The following is a 6,000-nucleotide window of genomic DNA, read 5'->3' as shown; positions in this document are numbered from 1 at the left end:
TGAGCTGTAGGATTTACGGAGAGGTAGTCACCTTTGGTGCTGGAAAGCAATTAATTAAAAAGAAATCTGATGCTTTTTTAAATGTGTTTAGCAGATTATTCATTTTGGAAATGGTTAGCTGGTTAGGATGGAGCATCTGTGTCCTAGCTTTGAATCTTTTCTTTTAACTGCCTTTAAACATTTCTTGACTGAAATTAATTTATTGGTTATGGTCAAGATGGCAAGATGAAGAATTGAGTAAATGAGAGAATTTATCTCATACATGCCCTGACTCACCTGAAGTCATCACTCATGAGCTGCAAAGGTCACATGCTGTGCCATGCCAGTGACAGTCCCCTGTTCCTCTCTAGCATTTGGTGAAATGTCCCCTTCTTTACCTCTACAACTGCTTTTCACCTGTGGGCCTAAAAAAGATACGTTTTGATCCTGGTATTTATTGCACTTGTGTAACTGCATCTTACCTGGCTCAATAGGTGCCTTTCCACTAAATGATAGACAGTTTCTTTGGAAAACGTCCTCTTTTGAGGACAGATATGAGATAGGTCGTATGATTTATCCACTGTTGGCAGCTTCTGGGAGTGAGTTGCTGTACTCCTGCAAAAGTATGGTGGTGATTCCTCTTGATGCATTTTCCATTATGGCTTGACCCCAGCATGTTCCGCTGTCGTAGTTCTGGTTAAGCTGTGTGCTAAAGCAGTAGGCTTCGCCACAAGGCTTATTACAATATTAAAAAGAATAAAATTATCCATATGCTAAGTAATTAATTAGATGTATTTATGTAATTTCGAACTTCTCCTCTTTAAGAGGCTACAATGGCTCAAGCAAATGTAAGGCTTTCTGATACTCATTTGGTGGTCATTGAGCGAGTCATCTGTAACAAATTTTTAATTTCATGAGTCTTCACCTGGCCACCAAGAAAGCAACCCATAGGCTGCTTGCTGATTTCTCTGGTTCCAGAGAGGAGATGGGGTGGTGGGAGTGTGTCATCTCTGTGGCTCTGCCTCAGTCCAAAAGTGTGATTGCTCTTTTTATGCAAACTTGCTTTAAATTAGCAAGGTCAGGAATGTTGCAGATGTGACCACATGGGCTCTCACTGTAAGATGCTCACTGGTTGTCCTTTATGAGTGCTGCGTGGCTGTGGCTGGATACAATCTTTTTCAGAGTTGATAGCAAGGGCAGATCCAAAAAGACACTTGGATGCTTATCTCTTTGCGCTTGTGTTAAAATCAATAGGAATTTAAAAGCTTAGGATTTAAATACTTACAATTTGGAACTATCCCAAGATCCTTGACATCAAAAAGGCGATGGCCTCGTTTTATGCAGATGTCCTAGCACTCAAAGGGTGCATAAATTATTGCACCGCTTATCAATTTCTCTTTAATGTATTCCTTTCTTATATCTGGGACACTGTTAATAGAGGAAAAGGATTAAAAAGCGTAAAAATAACTTGTATGTAAGTTTCTTTGAGTTGAATTTATATCAGTCAGCCTGTCAGCACTAACATATGGGAAACATAGTTTCGCTACCATGCATAGCAGGGGCTACAAGTGCTGTTCAGACCATGTGCTCAACTCCTACAGAAGAGGGACTTCATATCACTCGTGCAGCCCACTCACAAATTTAAGGGGTGACATCCATGAATTCTGAATGTATGGTAACCCAAATATCGATCTTGTTGCAGAAAATGATGTAGAATTAGAGGGGGCAAAAAAGAGATTAAAAAGATCTTCCAGATTGGCAAGGAATTCAGTAAACTTTAAATACTCCATTTTTTAAAAGCTTATTGTATTGCTGTTGCTATATTGAAATGGTAGTTGTAGATAATAGCGAATTTTCATGTAGCTTTTCCGTATCTTGGGCTAACTTGCAGTAACATATAACATCTCCTTGTATCAATTACTGTAAACTAGTAAAGATCCCTACTGTTTTTGTTTTGTTTTGCTTCCTAAAGCCCCCTGCTGCTGTTGATTACACCTAGATCTGCTACTGATTGGAACTGTTAAAAGGCAAAGATAGTGTGGATGGTTTCTGAATCATTTAATTGTAGAACTAATAAGATGTTTTCACTGGGACCTAATAAAACAGATCATATTAATAAGTGTGTATACTGTCCATGAAATTTCTGATTGCCTTTTCATAATTTTTGTAGATATGAACGTAAAACTCCTAAGCCTGTTGGGTATGTGACGTGCAAGTTTCTTTTTTGAATAATATTACTGGATGTGGTTTTAAGAAAGAAGTGGGAGTGTGAGTTATCCAAGAGCATCATACAGTAGAGATTTTGATTTCTGTGAGTTTTTACATTTTTAGTTGTATGTAAATGTTGTGTGGGCATGTTGAATTGAGTAGATAATTACATGAACAAGATATATTCAGTCTTATGTTAACGCTGCTTTTTTAATAGCTGTATAATATACACTGCACTTGGTGCATGTGAACCTTGAAAAATTGCTTCCTTAATACAGTAACACTTGACAAATAATGTCCAAAATTGTCCTAGAGCTATGTTGGCTTATCATGAAAGAACCTGTTCTCCTTCAATGGTCTGTCAGTGTCCATTCAACCTCTTAGCTCCAGCAAGGTTGAAAAGTAATGTATGAATACATACAAGGAAGTCCTAAAATGAAGAAGAATAAAAATAGATCCTTATTTATGAAAGTGGAGATTTGAATTGGTGGCTTTCCTGTAATCTCTGTTACATGATTTTTAATTTCTAATGTAAATAGTTTTCAAGAATAAAGGTGGATTAATATTCGGGGAGGACAGGGAGAGAAAGGAGAGCGGGAGGGAGTCTAAAGCTACCTTAACGCCTTGTAAATCTGCAGCAAAACTGATAATCCGATTCCAAGCATCCAGGAAATGATGCTGCAGAGCGTTACACACAGTGGAGAAGTCCGCCCATTATGACTTGAGATTAATTCACTATTTCTTTCCATGGCTTCACCAAATTTGTTCCCCTTCCTACATAGATATAATCCCCTCATGTGATTTGGGTAAAGTAGCAGCAGGGACCAGCTGAATCTGCAGTTTCCAAACTGTTCTGCTCTTGTCAGTCTGATCAACCAGCCTTCTCTTTGCCCAGTCATACATTTCTTCTCAATCAGATCTTTGTCGATGTTACCTACATTTTAAAATAGAGTTTGCATTTTACCATTTTGTTGCTTTTGCCTCTGATAGCGAGAACAAATTTTCGCCCCTATTGATTTTTGGCAGTTTATGAGTCATTTTACTTTTCAGTTTCTTCAGTGTTAGCTGAATGTTGTAGCGTTTGAGTTCAGGGAAATTAAATTATTGTTCCTAACAGTGGTTTCTGATAATTGTTTTCTTCATTTGTGAGATACTTTTTTTTTTCTGAGAGATAAGATCCTGCAACCTCTTCTTCTCTCTTCTTGTTGTCCCTTATATTAAAATTATCTTGTAGTAAAAGGAGCGGCATCATTTATCCTGCAAAGGTAGTATTTTACCTATATAGCAATGTATGTATTACATTAACGTGCCCGTATACCCACATACATGCACATTTCTGACTACTTAAAGGCTGGGAGGAAGCAAACGTTTGAGAAGTCATACCTTGTTATTCTAAGAACATAGAGAGGTGCTGGGGAATACCAGTATCATGTAAAATGAATTGCTTTTTAAAAAATCTATAGATACCTGATACATGCCATAGGTTCAGAATTGATGCTGGAAGGGGCAGAGCTAATCTCAATATTGAATGATGAGGGTTGTTCATTTCTGTAGCACACACTGTTCATGGAATGTAAAGAGTTTACTAAAGTGTTAAACATAAGTTATTGAATACACGTTCCTTACAAATTTTGGCTTTAAAAATCACAAGGCAACATAATGCAACCTTCAAGAATAAAGGAGCCAGTCATCCACTTTGCACCTTAGTAGACTCTAAGTTCCCGTGACCAATTATCCACATTGATTATTTGATTAAAAAAGAATAAAATAAAATTACACTGTTGTATCTAAAAAGCTTAGTATAGAAGAGAAAAAAAAATCTACTTATCTCAAGCAGATAGCTTTCCTTCTGTTTTTCTCCGATTTCTACAAAGACAAATGCGTTAGTGTAATGCTCATTTAATGTACTAACAACTCCAAGGATCTGCTTCTTTTCTTTGGTCTGGGTTGTCTTAATTTTCTTCAGCTTATTTTTGCAGAGATCATTTGTTGCTAGACTAACAGGGGCTGAGAATTTTGAACCATATATTGTAGATAATAGGGAAAATGGATTCAGTTTTTAAACTGAGAGAAAAGATTTGAAAAAATGGATTTCTGTAGAGTTTTCATGGACAGGTAAGATTGTGTCAGTCATTCTGTTCACAATTGGAAAAGTATTTTTGTGAACTACTTTTACTTAAATTTGTACCTGCTGGTCCCTTAAAGGCCAGCAGTTGCTCTTACAGATGTTTCCTGTAACAAGGTTCTGCAACTGGAATTTAGTTTCACTGGGGTGAGTTACAATGTAATTTATCTCTGAACACACACCTACTGTATTGATAATGTGCAGTAGATTATTAGTAGAATTATTTTGAACTGAACCTGTGAAAAAGATCAGGCATGGCTCTTTCTGTGTGGTTTTTTTTGCCCTTTTCTTCTTCCCCCATGAAGCATAAAAAATCCAAACCAAGCAACAAAAAACACCAACAAAAAACCCAACCAACCTAAAGAACAACACACACCCCTCGAGAAAAACAGGAAAGAAACCAAAATAGCATATTGTAGTTATTTCATGCTTGTTGCTGTTTAAAATGTTGGAATTTTTCTCTTTCCTGCTACTTTGTTGTAGTACAGTAAAGTCTTGCAAGAGATGTATAAAGGCATAGTAAAATGAAATAAAAGTGCTAACTGGAAGCTCTCGTTGCACTTTTCAGAAAGCTTGCACTGAAGCTTTCCAAGCACAGGGAAACAACGGCAGACCCTTTGTGCAGAAATTCTGCAAAGTACTGTAGTATTCTTTACCTTAATCCCTGGCAGCATCACCTCCATTTCCTTGGCCTGTCATCAACATCTCGATCCGAGTGAAACTCCAATGTGTGTAGTGAGAAACGAAGCGTGTAGGGGAAAAACATAAAGGCTCTTGACTGAAATAGTTCTTTAACTTATTAACAGACAAGTGTGCATGTCAGGAAAACACACTTGTTTGCTGTGAGTATATGCAATAGCTGATGGGTAAAGAAACAGAAACCTTAATTGCTGCTTGCGTTTAGGTCACTGTTCATTCATTCATTCATTGCTGGAGCTATGAACTATTCATATGTTGCCACAGTATGTTACTTACACACGACTGATGGTGAAGGAAGTAAGAGCTAAGATGCTTCACAGACATCGACATCGGGGGGATTAACATGTCTGCTTCATTAATATATATGTGCATACATTAATGTTGAAGTATTGAAACTGTTTCAAATGAGATTAAAAACTCTATCTCTCAAGGTCTGCCTTGTAGTCCTCAGAAACATTTAAATTTTTGGCATCAGCCTTACCAGTTTCTTAACCATTTTACTTTTACTTTGCCAGTGGGGATACGAGTGCAGACAGAGTGCTCATCGCTTGCCTGCTGCCTCGTTTTCTGTTGTTTTTCCTTAGCTAGGTCTGCTCTCTGTACTTGCTAGCCATCATTAAGCATATATGAATCTCTGTGGAGTGGCAGGCATGGATTCTGTGAGTGACATTTCTGGCAGCGTTTTCCTCGTGTATGGCACCAGGCCTGATTTTCTGAAATTTTAAGCATCCATGATCCCCATTTGCTTCCACTGAAACTGTAGGTACTCTGTCCTTTTGGAAAGCGTGCTGCTCCGCGCTAAATCTCAGGCAGTTAAGAGATGAGAAAGTCCTGGAAACTTCCTTAACACTCATGTGACAGCCGGTTCTGTGTAGCCGCAAGAATATAGCCTGTGTGAAGGCATTGCCTCTCCTGCTGTATTAGTTACAGATCCAGTAATCTGCCCCTGTGAAACTAGGTTTGCAGATCAGTAGTGAATTGTTTAGTAA

The 6,000-nt window shown here is 37.9% G+C and overlaps 1 protein-coding gene across 7 annotated transcripts in view; it reads left to right on the top strand.

Moving 5' to 3' along the window:
- The window catches only part of TBC1D5 (TBC1 domain family member 5), a 320,349-nt gene that overhangs the window by 102,650 nt on the left and 211,699 nt on the right, over window positions 1-6,000 (top strand). The window contains exon 1 of one of the 7 annotated variants that reach the window (XM_074574986.1): window positions 4,430-4,459. The exons of the other annotated variants lie outside the window; for them this stretch is intronic. The gene's annotated coding sequence lies outside the window, so the exon portion shown is untranslated. Of the gene's footprint in view, window positions 1-4,429; window positions 4,460-6,000 lie in introns of those variants that run through there. 7 annotated transcript variants of the gene reach the window in all.

Source organism: Larus michahellis, chromosome 2 (genome assembly GCF_964199755.1).
Source record: "Larus michahellis chromosome 2, bLarMic1.1, whole genome shotgun sequence".
NCBI lineage: Eukaryota > Metazoa > Chordata > Aves > Charadriiformes > Laridae > Larus > Larus michahellis.
This window is presented reverse-complemented; position numbering and strand designations above follow the sequence as displayed.